We start from the raw sequence: 18,821 nt of genomic DNA on the forward strand, positions 1-18,821 counted from the left end.
CTAGAGGAGTCTTTGTAGCTGCCAGAGACTTCAGCTCCCAAACTCGATTGTATTAGAACTGGAGCTCAGTTTTGGGGAAGTCTCCCATTTCCATAGATGATGTACAGTTTGGGGGTGGTGGTTTAGTTGCTAAGTCATATCTGACTCTTGCAACCCCATGGACTGTAACTCGTCAGGCTTCTCTGTCCATGGGATTTCCCAGGCAAGAATCCTGGAATGGGTTGCCATTTTCTTCTCCAGGGCATCTCCCCAATCCAGGGATCGAATCCACCTCTCCTGTGTTGCAAGCAGACTGTTTAATGCTGAGTTATCAGGTAAGCCCAAGTACAGTTTGGGGAAGACTTTTGTTGGGGTGCGGGTGGGGGCCACCAGTCCTCAGGCATTGATCCCCACAGGTTGAAGTGGCTCTGCCAACTGTTGCCATTCCAACCTGGCAACCTGGGACTCTGTCCCTGGATGGAGTGAGCGGCCGCAACCTCCCCGAGGACCCAGCCTTTCTGCTCTCAGTCTCACAGCTTTTTCCTTCTTTCCTTCCACCAGCCTGAGGGGAAATACTGATGTACGATGATTAAAATATATTTTTTAAAGACTTATGATAGAGTAACGTATGGGTTTTCTCAAAAACACATGAAGTATCTAATGGCAGATCTAATAATTTCATACTTTTGAGGTAGTGATAAATATAAACAATATTTCAACATATTGCAATAATCATCAAAAGATCTGAAAATAGCTCATTTCTCTGGTAATGAAGGCAATTTGTTGCCTACACTTATAATTGAAGGAAATGCTATTTTTCAAATACAGGTTAGTGAAAATAAAAAATGTAATCTTTTTCCCATCCAAGTTCAAGGGTCCCAGGTCATAAGAAACCTTGGTCAGAAGAAATTCATCTCTTCTCAATCCTTATTTCTGCTGCCAAAATCTTGGCTCTCTGTGCACCAATGCCAAATAGAAATGTGGAGACAGAGTTATGGAGCAAAAGGAAAGAAGTGGCTTTATGACTTTGCCAGGCAAAGGGGGAACACAGTAGGCTAGAGCCTCAAGAACTGTGACCCCCTTCCTGGTGAGTAGGGAAAGGTTACATAGTCAAGCAGGCATATGTGCAGTGACAGTTCTATTCTGCAAAATTTTAACGGGTGGGGTTGCTGACAAGATTAGGATGTGTGCAGGGCCTTAGGAAAGACCCTGATGCTGGGAAAAATTGAGGGCAGGAGGAGGAGGGGGCGACAGAAGATGAGATGGTTGGATGGCATCACTGACTCAAAGGACATGAGTTTGAGCAAGCTCTGGGAGATAGCGAAGACAGGGAAGTCTGGCGTGCTGCAGTCCATGGGGTCTCAAACAGTCAGACATGACAATAACAACAAAGGGCCTTAGGTGGTCTAGTCTCCTAATTTTGATGAACCTTGGGGTTCCTCTGATAGCTCAGCTGGTAGAGAATCCATCTGCAATGCAGGAGACCCCGGTTTCATTCCTGGGTTTGCAAGATCTTCTGGAGAAGGGATAGGCTACCCACTTCAGTATTCTTGGGTTTCCCTGGTGGCTTAGCTGCTAAAGAGTCTGCCTGCAATGCGGGAGACCTGGGTTTGATCCCTGGATTGGGAAAATCCCCTGGAGAAGGGAATGGTTACCCACTCTAGTATTCTGGCCTGGAAAATTTCATGGACTGTAGAGTCCATGGGGTTGAAAAAGTAGGACACGACTGAGCGACTTTCACTTCCTTTTCTGGTCCTTTAGTCTTGCCGCAGGTAGTTTCATTGCTTTTCCTTCTTTGATTAGCAACTGTTCTGCCCTTTGGAACTGAGAGAAGGTCACGGAGGCTAGAGTCTTGCCTATAAGCAATGGGGGACCAAAAGACTTCCATGCCCAGGAGTCCCACAGGGCCCTGCTTGGCATCATTTCTTCAGAAGGAGTCACAAACGCTCCCTGAGACTAGTAGCGCAAGAGCTGTTAACTGCTTGATTGAAGGAGAAAGTACATGCATAGGTTAATATCTTAACAAAAATTTTCCATCTTTACTTTCATCAAGGTTTATTTACTCCTAGTTTACACACACTTCCCTGGTGGCTCAGATGGTTAAAAAGTCCACCTGCAATGCGGGATACCTGGGATTGATCCCTGGGTTGGAAAGATCCCCTGGAGGATGGCATGACAACCCACGCCAGTATTCTTGCCTAGAGAATTCCTATGGACAGAGGAACCTAGCAGTCTCCATGCAGTCCATGGGGGTCACAAAGAGTCGGACACGACTGAGCGGCTAACACACACATACGACACAGCACAGTTTTCACACAATCCGAATGTACCTGAGAGTCTCATTTCTTAACTCATAGGAAAAAGAGGAGTACATTTCAAAATGGGAAATGTTGCTATTAAGAAAACACATTTGTAATACCCAAGGTGTTTGCAAACAGCCTGAAATCAGAAAATTGGAAAGATTTAGTTAGTGTAGAAGCAAATAATTATATGTATTTTGATTTCTCTGAGCTAACAATATCTAATATTCATCACTATGACCCTATATTCTGAAGAAAAAGCTAAAGAATATATATTTGTTCATCTGTACTTTGGAAAGAAGGGATAAAGTATATTTAGCATAATATCAAAGCAAGATGGTTTTTTTAAAAATGTTACAAATAAAATAAAGTAGCACCTTAAAAAAAAAAGATACCCTCAGCAAGTTTTTTGTTGTTACTGTTAGCATATGCGTGGTGAAACCCTCCTCCTTTTTGCTGAAAAATCAGTCAACTCTCACCAATACTTACTTTCTGGGCATTTTTGTTTTTATTGTTGTTTTTTAATAGTAACCATCATAATGATAGTAAGATAGTATCTCCTGGTGCTCTTGATTTGCATTTCTCTAACAGTTATGATGTTGAGTGTATTTTCATGAGCTTGTTGGTCATTTGTATATTTTATTCAGAAAAATGCCTACTCAAGTCCTTTGCCCATTTTTTAATTGGGTTATTTGGGGTTTTTTGTTGTTGTCGTTGAGTGGTATATCTTTTGGGATTATTTTATATCCATCTTTTCTGCATCCTGATATTTAAGGTGTGCCTACTATGAGAAGTATTTGCTTCCTTGTTAATCCGTTTGAGAATCTTTTTCTTTTAATTGCAGTGTTTAGTCTAATTGTGATTGTTATTGTAATTGTTATCCATTGTTCAGTCGCTAAGTCGTGTCTGACTCTTTGCAACTTCATGAGCTGCAGCAGGCCAGGCTTCCCTATCCTTCACTATCTCCTGGAGCTTGCTCAAACTCCTGTCCATTGAGTCGATGATGCCATCCACCATTTCATCCTCTGCTCTCCCCTTTTCCTCCTGCCCTCAATTTTCCCCAACATCAGCGTCTTTTCCAATGAGTCGGCTCTTTGAGTCAGGTGACCAAAGTATTGAAACTTCAGCTTCAGCATCAGTCCTTCCAATGAATACTCAGGGTTGATTTCCTTTAGGATTGACTGGTTTGATCTCCTTGCCGTCCAAGGGACTCTCATGAGTCTTCTCCAACACCACAGTTCAAAAGCATCAAGTGTTGCACTACAAATTATCCAAAACTTAACAGCTTAAAGAACAATAAACATTTATTGTCTTACACAGTTTCTGTAGGTTATAAATTTAGGAGGAGCTTAGCTGGATGGTCCCATTAAAGGAAGTCTCAGGGTTATTTCATGACATCAAACATTCAAAGGGTAACATGTGGAAAGCTGATCCAAACTTAGAAAGGGGTATAACAATTGGCCAAGTCATAGAAAATAAGCCTGCTTTGAATCACAAATTATATGAAAGGCAGGCACTGATAATCTTTTACAAAGAAATAAAACATCTTAATTTTCAATGTTTCTAGTGTTTTAAATTAGTATACCAAGTAAACGTTAACTTTCCTTGTTTTTTTTTTCATTTTCCTGAACAGTTATAATGGGCTTCCCTGGTAGCTCAGATGGTAAAGAATCTGCCTGCAGTGCAGGAGACCAGGGTTTGATCCCTGGGTCAGGAGGATTCCCTGGAGAAGGACATAGAAACCCACTTCAGTATTCTTGCCAGGAGAATCCTGTGGACAGAAGAGCCTGATGGGCTACAGTCTATGGGGTTGCAAACAGTTGGACATGACTGAGGACTGATGCTAAAGCTGAAACTCCAGTACTTTGGCCACCTCATGCAAAGAGCAGACTCATTGGAAAAGACCCTGATGCTGGGAGGGATTGGGGGCAGGAAGAGATGGGGATGACAGAGGATGAGATGGCTGGATGGCATCACCGACTCGAAGGACATGAGTCTGAGTAAACTCTGGGAACTGGTGATGGACAGGGAGGCCTGGCTTGCTGCAATTCATGGGGTCGCAAAGAGTGGGACACGACTGAGCGACTGAACTGACTGAACTGACTGACTGAGCAACTAACACACACAAACAGTTATAACTGACAGTAGAGTTTTCAATGTTTTAATCAAACTAATTCAAGATCACAGAACAATGATACTTTTTCTCACTGACTATTAAGGTTGCTATGCATGATTTCAGCTTTCATAGCCATTTTTATGGTCCTGCTTTGCCATGCAAAGCAGAGATTGTATATATTTATTACTGGGATTTGGACTTACATAATCTTGGGAGCTGGTTAAGCAGTTTCTGGAAGGCTTTTGTCTTCCTGTCTGATGCTGGAGCTTGAAGTCCACAGAGCAGGGAGTTGGAAAGGGAAAATGGTTGTCATGTGAAGAAGAGCAAGACTAAGCTAGAACTTACAACATGAGCTGGAGCCCACTAGGACCTCTGAAGCCCATGTTGGTTCTTATTGCCTCAAATGTTGATGGTGTGGGCATTCTGCAGAAGCCAGGGCTCTTTGCACAGAACCAAATGCACACCCCTGGCCCAGGAGTCAGAGAAGCTCAAGGAAGAGTAAGGGGAAGGTGAAGCAGTTACACACATGGCTCCTGCCTCTTGCTGATGAGGTGAGGCAGCCGGTAACCAGCAACACGCGTCAGCTACAAAATGGCTGCTGTTTCACTTCCACCCTCCAAATCTACTACAACTGGAAGCATACCAGAAAGGGAATTCTGGGAAATGCAATTCAGCCCAGCGAAGTTAATACATTTCAAAGCCATTGTACTTGCTGTATAGCTTAATGGTTATGGACTCAGGCCCTAGAGTCAGTCTTTCCAGGTTTGAATCACACGCAGTTCCTTTATTTCAAGCTGTGTGTTCGCGAGTAAATTACTTAGTTTTTCTATGCTTAGTTTCTTTGACTAAAAAATGAAGATACAGTAGTACTTACAAAATTTATGTGAGGTTTAAATGGGATCGTATAGAGACACTCTTGATATATTATCAGTAAGACTTGGCCCGTTGGAACAGTTCAATAAATACCAGGTTTTTGTTCTTTGTTTTTCCTGATCTTAGGCAATTTATTTAATATTGTTCCCCTCAAAATATAGGATCTTAGTTCCCCAACCAGGGATTGAACCTGTGACCCCTGCAGTGGAAGGGCAGGGTCTTAACCACTGGACTGCCAGGGAAGTCCCTTGGGAAAATTATTTAATCTTTCAGAGTTTCAGTGTTTTTTGTCTGTAAAGTAGGGAACTTCCTTGGCCTATTTTAAGACTTCTATTGAGGATCAAATGAAATAACCAGGAGGGAGGGGATATGTAGATACCTATGGCTGATTCACGTTGATGTTTGTCAGACATCAACACAATATTGTAAAGCAATTATCCTTCAGTTAGACATTAAAAAATATGACATTACAATATATGTTCTTTAAATGTGAACAGAGGTGACGGTGATGACAAGCACCTTTCTTAGTTCCTTCCGGCCAGAGGACTGATACCTACCCCAGTGATGAGTCTAAAGCAAGCTGTTTGGTGAGTATTCATTAGAAAAGTGGTTCTCCAAGTGTGCCATTTTAATGTAAGATGTTACTAATAGGAGATGTTAGGTGGGAAGGGAGTGGCATAAGAAACTCTGTGCTATCTTCGCAGTTTTTCTGTAAATCCAAAACTATTCAAAGTTTTACCAAAGAAATTAGAACTTAAAAAAGAAATGGAAATAAAACTTAAAAGCAGAAAATGGTTTTCAGACTTTAGCAGGTATTAGAATCACCTGCAGGGCTTGTTGGAATATACCTTACGGGGCCCTAATCCTTGAGCTCTGATTCAGTAGGTCTGGGGTGGGGCCAGAGAAATTGTGCTTCTAATCATCAGAGCTGAGGCTGCTAATCTGTGGATCATACTTTGAGAACCACTGACATAAAGCTGAGACTATATGAATTTTCCTGTATTTCTCATGAACACAGACTTGCATTCATCATGACCTGTCATTTCTTGGCTCATTCTGGCTATGACATCAGCCAACATTTACTTGCCAGGCAAGAAGAAGGAGACAACTCATGACCTATTCAGTCACTCAGCAGAACAGTTAAACAAGGCCTGGAAAATCCTTTTTATCTTCCCCCTCTTTTCTCCAATCTCTTTAAGCCTCTAGGCTGTAGATCAAGCCATGCTTAAAAAAATACACACATATATGTATTCAGATATATAAGTTTCACTGATAGAAGAAGGTGCTGATGGAGGGGAATTAAGGAAAAGTAGAAAGAAGAAAAAAAATTACCAACTGCTTTCCCATCCAAAGGCAGCCACTTAATATTTAATTTTTGTACATTTACTTCTTGAATTTCATTTCAACTATATGTTATGAGGTTTATCTCTTTTTTATTTTCATTTTTATTAATATACATAGTTTATTAAAGTACAGTTGACTTACAAAGTTTCAGGTGCACAGCAAGGGTGGTTCAGTTATGCATATGCACATATATTATTTTTAAAATTATTTTCCATTATAGGTTATTATGAGATAGTAACTATAGTTTCCTGTGCTATTAAGTTTTTCTTTAAACATTGTTGTGATCAAAAAGCACATATATTTTTATATTCTGCTTTGTCACTTATATCATAAACATTTTGTATTATTATACAGTATTTATACAGCATAATACAAACATTAAATGATTGCACAACACTGAAATTGTTCCCCTTTTTTCAAATACTCCAGATTTTGCAATTTTTCACTATTGTAAAAAGTAAAAGGAGGTTCAAATTTCACAGTTGCATGAACTCAAGTGCAGAAAAATACAACTTCCATTATTTTCCTATAACTGAACTAAATTTCTTTCTTAAACTCCAGTTTTCTAGAATAAAAACATAATCAATAATCATAATCATTTCTAGGTAAACCCCGTCATAATCAGAATCTTTCTACTCTTCTTGTTCTTCACCTCTCTGCTTCAGAAGGAATTATGCAAATATCACGATGGAGTAAATGATGAGGGGCCAACCTCTCCTTGATCTTCATCTGCTTTGTCCCATGGTGGCCTCCTATTCCAGTATAACAGGTGAGCCCTCCCTTTCTCACTCATAGAAACGGGGCAGTGGTGGTGGTGTGCCCATGGGAGTTGGGAAGGGTCCCCCTAGTATCCTGACAACCTGTTGATGTGTAACCACATCTTATCTGTCCATGTGACTTCTCCTAACCCAGCCAGGGGTCCCCACCACCCACCCCTGCCAGGAGTAGGGTGTAGAAGCTGGGAGAATGTGTTTCCAGTCCCAAGCCTAGACACCCAAAGCTGTCATTTCAACTCCATGGTGTCTGCACCATAACAGAGGGAGATTTACTTAATAAGGCTTGTGTTGCCTGCCTAAACCTTGCCTCAGAAACAATAAAAGAGGTTTACTGAACTTCAGGTGGGGTCAGATACACAGATCCTGCTGTTCCGTCTCCTCTTCAAACTCTCCACCTGCCTTTCCTCTCTAAATAGGTCTTATTTTCTCTAACGTGGAGGTGGGGAAGATTGTTTTTCATTGTAGTTTTGACATGACTCTTCCTTCATCTTTTGGTTTATACTTGAGTTTAAAAGCCAGCTCCCCACCCCACACTGTGCAGCTTGCGGGATCTTAGTTCCCAGACCAGAGATTGAACCTGGGCCCACGGCAGTGAAAGCAGTGAGTTCTAACCACTGGATCACCAGGAGCCAATATGTTATGGACTCTTTTTTTTTTTTTTCTAGGTGTCCTCAAGTGAAACTTGAGGAGTGGAGGGGCAGAGGGAGGTGAGGATGAAAAAAAAAAAAAAATGGAGGGATGGTGATCTTGGACTAAAAGGGACTTTGGGGAAGGGAAAGAACACACCAGGTTATGCTCTTAAACTATCATCCTGCCTCATGATAATGCTGCAAAAATACTGGGGCAGCATCATGGCACCTTTGACAGACAGGGTGGAGGAAGTGTGAATGAAGGCCTGAGGTCATTAAGGAAGACAAGGGGAGGTTCTGGAGAATGAGGGTGGAGAGAAAGATATAAACCTGTGGTCCACCCTTGGAACAATGGCAGTACCATCCAGGAAACTATGAGTAATTGCCTGCCCCTCCTCCCTCAGTGAGTAAAGATCGGGAGAAGGCTTTGACACGCTTAAGGTTGCCCTTTCCAACCCACAGGGCCAATGATGATTGCCCAAAACAACTAGTTTATTCAGACAGTCCCTGCTCCTCACAATCTGCCATTCACTTATCAATCAACCAATCTACACAAACCCTTTATGTGTATGTGATTTAGATGTTTTGGTTTTTGCTTTTTGTTTATTTGTTTTTTATTTCCTTTAAACATTGTCCCAGAATCTAAATTACTGGGTCAAAGGATAAAACTTGTGTAATTCCAATGTTAAATAATTCGATGTCTTAATACAAAAAGTGTAAAACTATTAACTCGAAGGGGATCAGGCTTCAGACCCTGGCAGTAAAGAATAAATTGGTACGATCTTTCTGCAGGGAAATTTGTCAGCATGTCAATATATGTACCACAGTTTGACCTAGCACTCCACTTTTGGGAATTTATCTGAAAGAAATAATTAGATATACAGGATGTATGTGCCAGGAGGTTCACAGAAGCATACGTATAATAGTTAAAAGTAAACATGGTTTAAATATCTAACAATAAAGGATTGTTAATTTTAAAAAAAGTACATACGTATGATCAAACATCATGCAGTCATTAAAAATCATGACAAGAATCAGTATTGACTGAGAAGAAAAATATATTCAAGATACAGTGCGCAGTGAAAAAAGGTTAGAAAAAAAATCTTACATAGTGTCATCCCTTTTAAATGTATATTGTGTTGTTGTGTAGTTCCTTAGTCATGTCCGACTCTTTTGCAGCCCCATGGACTGTAGCCCACCAGGCTCCTCCGTCCATGGAGTTTTCCAGGCAAGAGTACTGGAGTGTGTTGCCATTGCCTTCTCCAGGGGCTCTTGTTCACCCTGGGATTGAAAGCAAGTCTCCTGCATTGCAGGAACCACCAGGGAAGCTCCTCACATTGTGTGCTGCTGCTGCTAAGTCGCTTCAGTCGTGTCCGACTCTGTGCGACCCCATAGACGGCAGCCCACCAGGGTCTCCCATCCCTGGGATTCTCCAGGCAAGAACACTGGAGTGGGTTGCCATTTCCTTCTCCAATGCATGAAAATGAAAAGTGAAAGGGAAGTTGCTCAGTCATGTCCGACTCTTCGCAACCCCATGGACTGCAGCCCACCAGGCTCCTCTGTCCATGGGATTTTCCAGGCAAGAGTACTGGAGTGGGGTGCCATTGTGTAGATGCATAAAATAAAAGACCAGAAGGAAACACACCAACATATTAGTAGTGGTTATTACTAGGAGGCAAAATTATTTTTTTCTTGGTTATTCTTTTCCATATTTTTCACCTTAAATTACATTACTTTTAAAATCAAGGGAAATAAACACTGAAAGGTAGCATACATAATTAGGCCACTTGGAATGTTATTTCATACAATTTAATTTGCTATTCACATAATGACCTATCTGCACTGGAATCTATCTGCACTAATTTCTTGGGCTTCATACTATTTTTTTTTGTCCATGTCCCATGGCATGTGGATCTTAGTTCCTTGACCAGGGATAGAACCTGCGCCCAATGCATTGGAAGTGCAGAGTCTTAACCACTGGACTGCCAGGGAAGTCCCCTTGGACTTCATACTGTTTTTCATTTCATTCAACTCAAGCCCTGCTCTTCCTCTGGCATTAAGTCTGGAATCCCCCACCCTTGTTCCCATTTTCTGGTTGCCTCTGCCTCTTCCCACAGGCCCCTGTTCTGTCCCCACCAGGCTTCCTTACTCCATGTTCTTTTCAGAAGTGGTGATACCTCACCCACGTGATATCTCACTGAAGTGGTTCAGCCTGGAAAATCTCCAAGGACAGTTGCCCTTAACTGACCTTCACTGCAGCTAGACTTGGAGGTCACAGTCCTCTGCACTGTGGGGCCCTGGCGTGAACGAGGGTGCCCGCCAAAGTGGCACTTCTGGAGCACTTAATAGATCAAGCAAAGTTCCCTGTCAAGTAATCACCTGGGCTGGGCCATTAATGGGTCCTGATAAGTTGCTGAGAAGGCCTGGTCTTCAACCCCTGGACTCTAGCCATGGGAGAACTCAGCAGAACTCAAAGTCCTGCTCACATAGCTGGCCAGCCTTACCCTTAAATCTGGACATTGGGACTGAGGCGGGGACAGACAGCAGGGAAGCTTCCCACAAGCTCAGGGGGCCATCAGACCTCTTCCCCCAGCTGAGGGCATTCACTTTCCCTTCTGATTTACTTCACAGTGAAATGTTAGGGCTGATATCTTCTTGGTGACTATAGGTCATGGGCTCATATAGGGCCACGGAGTTAGAAAGGCCATTAGATACCACCTGCTCCAAGCCTCTCCTTCTGCAGCACAGAGAAGCCAAACCACGTGCCCAGAGCTACTCAGTTTATGATGCAGCAGGTAGCAAAGCCCAGGTTTCCTGACTCCTAACTCAGAACTCTTGCTTCACTGTAATACTGTTTGTCTTCTTTGCAAATGGGGTATTTCTAAAGAACACTGTTGTGCTTTGTGTCATCTTACCCTCAAATCAACACTGACTCAGAATGAGACTGTAAACCATCAAAACTAGAAAATAAATGCGTACAATCTAGTCATTTTATTTTTTTAAACTTTTAATTTTATATTGGAGTATAGCAGATTAAGAGTGTTGTGAGTTTCAAGTGGACAGCAAAGAGACTCAGCCATACAGATATGTGTGGCCATTCTCCCCCAGACCTCTAGCCCATTCAGGCTGCCACGTAACATTGAGCAGAGTTCCTTGTGCTATACTGCAGGACCTTGTTCATTATCCATTTAAAACATAGCAGTGCTATACCTATGACTGATTCATGTTGATGTACAGCGGAAACTAACACAATATTGTAAAGCAATTATCTTCCAATTAAAAATAAATAGAAAAGAAATAAAAATACATAATTAAAAAAAAATATATATAGCAATGTGTATGTTTTGATCCCAAACTCCTTAACTATCTCTTCCCCCAGAGAGATTACCCAGGATCCCTTAGCTGTGCAGGTCTGGAGCCAGACCCCTGGTGTCATTCACAACTGTTTCCACTACAGACTGGACTGGACCCCACAGAAAGCAGACTTGTGTCTCCAGGTACACATATTCAACAGGAACTTCTTAAACAGATAACTCTTCTCCACTACTTTTTCCTCCTTCCTTTAGTTTCATGTCTTTGTCTTTAATTCTTGGAAAGATAAATGACCCAGCTTGTGCGGATAGTACCAAGGAATGTAGATCCCAACCTAGGAAGAAAGAAGTAAGAGCAAATAAGAAGTTAAGCTAGGATAAGTGTGTATGTGTGTGTGTTGGGGGGGAAAATTAGGCTGAATCTGAAGGGGTTATGGGGACAGTATTTTTCAACTATTATTTCTTTTTCATTTTTTGCCACACTGAGTGGCACGTGGGATCTTAGTTCCCAAACCAGGGATCAAACCTGTGTCCCCTGTATTGACAGCTCGGTCGGAGTCTTAACCAGTAGACCACCACAGAAGTCCCCCTTTCAAATATTACTGAGATTGTGATCTAATGCTTCATTTAATTAAAGGCAGAATGTTTGAAATCAAGATTCTTTTCTTTGTAGATAGTTTGAAACTCTGAAAGATATGTGTGATTGATTTGCTCATCTGTATCACCAAGGACAGACAATTGCTAAATCATAGCACAGAAAATAACGAGTCAGTATTTGCCTCCGGGTTCTAGGCTGGCACATGTCTCCATAATCCAATATAAATGACTGTCCTTTCTTTCTCTGATGTCTCCAGGGATATGATATTACAACCTCTGAAGGAGGATTACAAATATTCTCTGAAGGATTACATGCTGAGCAAGAGCAGGAGATGGAATACTCTCATTGCCCAGGGCTAGTTCATGTACCTCTTTTGGGACTGAGGTCTGAGATCAGCCTCACCCAGCCATAGATTGAAAGTGAGAGAGGTGATCCTCCAAAGGAAATTTGGGGGAAGTAGACAGCAGGGCAGGCAAAAATAGCTCTTCCCATAACAGAAACATTGATGAGTCTCTAGAGGTGATCATGTGTTAGATAGGGCTGATGGACTCTTCAGCATTTACTCCATTGGTCCTTCCTCTGTTGCAGAGGCTGAAAAACTAGAGCTGTATTTACTTCCCAGATTGTGTGCAGCAAGGATTCTGGGTACAAATTAAGCCCTGCCACTTAGATACATTTCTGTGAGGTTTGAAAAGCAGAAGTGACGCGGAAGTCATGCCATGTTCTTGTTGCTTTGGACTGCTTGCTTTTGGCAAACAAAGCCATGAGATGCCAACATCCACTCTCCAGGTTCAAAGATGTTGAGAGGAAATTGTGGGGGCAACAATGGCAGAATTCCACATTCCAGTGTCCAGGTTGGTTGGGGTGAATAGCAACAGCCTTGTGGTCTCAGCTTTCTGGTACTTGGATTCTAGATAGAGAAGTATATCCTAAGACTCACTCTTCTAAAGGAAGACAGAGGGACTGACTCCCCCTGAGCCTATTCCATGTGCCCATCCAGGGATTTGGTTATTGCTGATTTTTGTACTGAATGCATTCTATTTAAACACTGGAGGAGACTTCCCTGGCAGTCCAGTGTTTAAGACCACCTTCCAATGCAGGAGTTATGGGTCCTGGTCAGAAAGCTAAGATCCCACATATCTCATAGCCAAACAAACAAAAACAAAATATAAAACAGAAGCAATATTGCAACAAATTCAATGAAAAGCTTTAAAAATGGTCTGCTTCAAACTTTGCACCCAGCACTGCAGTAAATATCAGAAACTGAATAGCAATAATGGCTTTTGAAAATGGTGCAATGCACAGATAAATGCAAACAAATAAATAAATTAGTTGCTTAAAATGGTCCACATTTATATATATATACACACACATGTATATGTATACGTATGAAGTGAAGTGAAAGTTGCTCAGTCGTGTCCAACTCTTTTCAACCCCATGGACTATATGGTCCATGGAGTTCTCCAGGCCAGAATACTGGAGTGGGTAGTCTTTCCCTTCTCCAGTGGACTTTCCCAACCCAGGGATCGAACCCAGGTCTCCTGCATTGCAGGCGGATTCTTTACCAGCTGAGTCACAAGGAAAGCCCAAGAATACTGGAGTGGGTAGCCTATCCCTTCTCCCGGGGATCTTCCTGACCCAGGAATCGAACTGGGGTCTCCTGCATTACAGGTGGATTCTTTACCAACTGAGCTATCAGAGAACCACTGGAAGTGATTGTGTTTGCTCACCTGATCCCTGACTGATACAGCTGTGTGGCTTAAAGAAGTACCTGTATGGTTTGATTCTGATATGACCTCTTGCCTTCTTGAGAATTACTGATGTAAAAGAATAACGACATGGTTCAAGATACACTAAGAGATAAAAGGAAATTACAAATTTACCAATACTGTAGTCTGATTTTCTGCTCTCCTTCCTTAATGTGCTTGAGTCTATAACCCAGATGTCTGCCTCAAGAGATTGCCTCTACTTTCAGCCTTCAAGAGTCATGCTTTCCTGATTATCCAGCCTCTATTCCATGTCCTCTAGTGACCATCCTCAAAAAAAACTCCTATGATTTTTCAAGGGGCTCATTAGTCTTTTGGACAACTTGCAAAATTCTATATCTTCGCTTTGTTTTCACCCCCAATTTTGTTCCTTGCTCGACCACCTCATTCCTTCATTTCTCCAAAGACACTGCATTGCCAACCTCAAACTGTGTGCAGCAGATTTTTACTAAAGTTGTGAGGCTTAGAATCATTCTACAATCTGGGTGATAGCTCCAAATTCAACATTACACATCAGTGTGTTCTCCCTTCTTAATACACTTCTTGGTCCCCATGTGTTTGCCACCTCCCCCAGGGCTACACACTAGCCTACCATGTGCCTTTGTGCAAATAAGAGGAAGAAACCTGCTTTGAGAGGAGCTGATGTAAAACATGCCCCAAAAGATCATGTGGGCGACTGGAGATTTGTGCTCCCTCTTAACTGGGCAATTGCTACTCCATTCCAGCCGATTGCAGCATTGCAGGAACACCAGCCAGGGTTGCTAGGCATTACCAAAGAAAAGCCAGAAACCTAGATTTTTATTTAGAAATCCTCAATTTCATTTGTTAGTAACTAACAGGCAAATCAAGGTATTTATTAAGTACTTACTATATGGCAGGTACTTCCCTAAACACTTAATTTATTATTTTAAACATAAATTTAAAAAAATATATTTACTTTTATTTATTTATTTGGCTGAGCCGGGTCTTAGTTGCAGCAGGCAGGATCTTTAGTGGTAGCACGTGGGATCTAGTTCCCTGACCAGGGATCAAACCCAGGCCCCCTGCACTGGGAGCAGGGAACCCCAGCCACTGGACCACAAGGGAAGTCCCCTAATTACTTTATAGGTCTTAATTATTTTGTCTTTATAACAGCCTATTTGGTACTTACTATCATTATCTCCACTTTACAGATGAGGAAACTAAGATGCAGAGGTTAAGTTGCTCAAAGTCGTATGGATAAGAAACGGCAGAACACGATCTGGCTGTAGAGACCACCCTCTTAGACTATCATGCTTTTCTGCTATGAACTAAATCTGGCCCATGTGTTGCAAGTTTTTGCTCTTTGTTTAGAGACCAGTGCTATCCTTATAGTTTTCTGCGTTGAGGGAAACATCCTTTTCTGTGCTGACCAATAGGGTAGCCACTAGCCACGTGTATCTGTTGAGTAGTTGAAACACGGTAAATGCAACTGAAGAACTGAATTTTTAACTTTATTAAATTTAAATAGCCTCGTGTGACCAGTGCCTACTGTGTTGGATGATGTGGCTCTAGACTCTTATTCTCTCAAACTCTGTCTCAGTTTGTTCCACGCCTTAATTTTTTTAACTTTAATTTTACAGTCCTTAATTGCTACCATTTTATTGCTTGCTTTGTTTGTTTGTTTTTTTCAAAAATACTTTCTCCCTTTTCTTAACCATACTCTGGTGGGGCAGGAGGAGGTGGTATTTTTTTATATTTGTAGATTCATCGGGTCCAACAAGCTATTTTTCTCCACGGAAGAATTATCGCTCAAATAGGAATCAAGCTACTCTCCTAGAGGTAGAAATGCAACAATCATGGCCTTTATTTTCTAAACAGCACTTTCCCTCTTTGATGTATTGAGAAGTATGGGAAAGATTGTGAACATATACACCAAAATCTTAATTGTTATGTTTAAGTAGAAGAATATATTATCTTTCTTTCTTGGGCCTTTGGAAAACTTCTACAATGAACTAGTAGGCCTTTTGAAATCATTTAAAAATAGCTATAAAACAATTCTCTTCAGAGTTCCCAGGAGGTCAGCAAAGGAAAGCCTCAGGAAGGAAGCCTCAGAGGGGCCCAGAGGGCAACTAGTACCGGTGGGGGGAGGGGCTGCAGGCTAGAGGGAAGGGGGCAGGGGGTCAGGGAATGGAATTTACAGTCATAATAATCAAGACATGAGGTACGGCTTTAACCAAAATTGGCTTAAAATAACATTGAGTAGGGAGAAGAAGAGGTGAAAGAAGAGTTAAACCCTCTTCCCACTCCAGTATTCTTGCCTGGAGAATTCCATCGACAGAGGAGCCTAGGGGGCTACAGTCCGTGGGCTCCCAAAGAGTCAGACATGACTGACAGAGCGCACCAGAAGAAAACAGGTAAAAATGGGTTAAAAGGGGTTGGACCTGAGGAGCTAGACTTGGGATGAGAGTATGGGAGCAAAGAACTGCTGCTTCACCTTGAGGCCTTTTTCTTTTATTTGACTTTTTAGCTTTTGAGTTCTGTACATATGTTATTTTATCAAAAATAAAAATTTTAATAGAATGTTTTAAAATTCCCTTCGATGATGAGAAAACAGGTGTGGCGCTACCTCGGCTCCTCTCCTCCTAGTGATGTTAAGCGGATCCCTGCTTCCTGCTCTTATCCTGGTTGGGCCACATTTTTGTTGGGTACTGTGACCAGAATGGGACACCTCGCCCATGCAGGCTGAATGACTAAGCAGGCGGGAAAGGACTCCTCAACACATCCCCGTGGCTCTGATGGCCGCATGGCAGAGGCCCTTTCCACACACACGCACATACAAAAATCAAATGATTGAGGCTCACACAGCAGCAGGACAGTCACCCTCAGGAGGACCCCTAAGGCCAGAGGACACTGCCGGAGAGTAGAGGAGGGAAGGAGCCCAGGCATGGTTCTGTTAGTTCATTACTTTGACCCTATGTGTCCCATTGGGGCCCAGGGGTGAGCCAGCTGCAGCTGGAGGTGGCAGAGCTTCAGGGAGACAGACAGGACCTAGTATTCGATTGGCTTTCTGCTAAAGAACCCAGGGACCCAAACAAGTTCACAACATCCACCTAGCCCTTCTGTCTCCCCCCAGTCCTTGCCTCGACCCTGCTAGAGGCAGACCACTTAAGGAAGACAGGACCAGGTGCCTGGACAAAGCTTCCCTTCTTCTTTTTTCTTTTCTAAAGGAAACTTGCTTAAAAAAATTTTTTTTTCCCAGTGTTTTTAAATTGGAGTATAATCGGTTTACAGTGCTGTATTAGTTTCTGCTGTACGACAAAGTGAATCAACTCTGTTTACATATATTCCGTCCCTCTTGAACATCCCTCCAACTCCTTAAGAGCTCCCTTCTTGCTTCTCCACTTTCTTGCCTCTAGAAGCCTAGCCGAGGAGTCCTACTGGGAAACACTGACTTTGTGTGTGTGTGTGTGAGAGAGAGAGAGAAAATACATGTATCATAAAGTACCATTTTGACCATTTTTAATTATGCAGCTTGATGGCATTAAGTACATTCAGAGTGTTGTACAACTATCACACCATCCATCTTCATTTTCCCCTCCTCCAGCCCCTGACAATCATCTTTCTACTATCTGTCTCTATGAATCTGACTACTCTAGGAGCCTCATATAAGTGGACTCATACAATGTTTGTCCTTTTGTGACTGGCTTCTTCACTTAGCATAATGTGTTCATTCATGTTGTAGCATATTGAAGAATGTCTTTCCTTTTTTAAGGCTGAATGATAATTCCTTCTACATATATACCACATTTGGTTTATCCATTTATCTGTTGACAGACCCGTGGGTTGCTTCCATCTTTTGGCTATTATAATTAGTGCTTCTATGAACACAGGTGTGCAAATATCTATTCCAGTTTCGCTTTCACTTTTCTTTGAGTATATGTCCAGGAGTGGGATTGCTGGATCACATGGTAATTCTATGTTTAATTTTTTGAGTAATTGCCATATCATTTTCCATAGCAGGTACATCATTTTACATTCCTACTAGCAATAACAAAAGGATCCCAGCTTCTCCACACCCATCCAACATGTGTTATTTCTGATTTTTATTTTCTTTCTTTTTTTTTTTTTTTTCACTAACTACCTTTTTTTTTTGGCTGTGCCACATAGCATGTGGGATCTTAGTTCTCCAACCAGGGATCATACTCATGGCTCCTGCATTTGAAGCTGGACCACCAGGGAAGTCCCATAATAGCCATTCTAATGGATGTGAGCACTGATTTTTCCCCCTCTTCTCTCCTAGTCTTTCTCCATGTCAGAAGTTTAATTATAATGGAAGACTATGTGTTGATTTAGACTGAGCTGTCTGGAGATCCCAAGGCTGCACTGGGAGATGCTGAGCTAGCTTGAGACTGATAGGCAGGAATAGGGATGAGGTTTACCATTGCAGCCTTGTCCTGAAACAGACTTGAGCGATGGTTAATGGCACTGACATCAGAAACCAGAGTCTAGTTCAAGTCCTCACTCTGCTTCTTCCCAGCTATATGACCCTGAGCAAAACATTAATTTCTCTAAATCATGGCTTCTTTCTCTAAACAAATGCAACTCTGTGATTTGCACCTATATTTGCAGGAAGATACATAGTTCCATAAGCAGATGTAACATGCTGGGGGTCTTCTTAGAGGAAGAGATGCTTGGATTGAGTTAGTCAAGAAGAGAGTGGGATGGAAAAGATTTTCAAGCAAGGGGACAATCCCACGCAAAGCCCCCAAAGTGGAAAGGAATTTGGTATGTTGAAAGGAAGAGAAGGAAGACACCCAAGATGTGGGTTTGATCCCTGGGTCAGGACGATCCCCTGGAGAAGGAAACAGCAACCCACTCTAGTACTCTTGCCTGGGAAATCCCATGGACAGAGGAGCCTGGCAGGCTACAGTCTGTGGGGTGGCTGGGACAGAAAAAGCAAAATGGGAAGTGGCACAAAATGAGGTCCGAAAGATGACCATCACAGAGTCTCATAAACCAGTTAAGGCTTTTGGTATTTATCCCAAGAGTAATATAGAGCCACTGAAGGAGTTTCGGTGAGGGATTATGGGATTAGATTTGCTCTCCCCAAGTGGTAGTTCTATTCACCTGGAATATAGTTCCCATCCCCTCAACCCCAGAATGGTAAC

The 18,821-nt window shown here is 42.1% G+C and overlaps 1 long non-coding RNA gene across 1 annotated transcript; it reads left to right on the forward strand.

Annotated features, from left to right (window-relative positions):
- On the forward strand, positions 1-11,339 carry LOC105611251 (uncharacterized). Its single transcript, XR_006061141.2, has 5 exons — positions 1-314; positions 5,766-5,855; positions 7,278-7,381; positions 8,054-8,095; positions 9,197-11,339. It is a non-coding gene; the product is annotated as an uncharacterized LOC105611251 (long non-coding RNA).
- Positions 11,340-18,821: the final 7,482 nt, after the last annotated feature.

This window comes from Ovis aries, chromosome 11, assembly GCF_016772045.2.
Source record: "Ovis aries strain OAR_USU_Benz2616 breed Rambouillet chromosome 11, ARS-UI_Ramb_v3.0, whole genome shotgun sequence".
NCBI classification, from domain to species: Eukaryota; Metazoa; Chordata; class Mammalia; order Artiodactyla; family Bovidae; genus Ovis; species Ovis aries.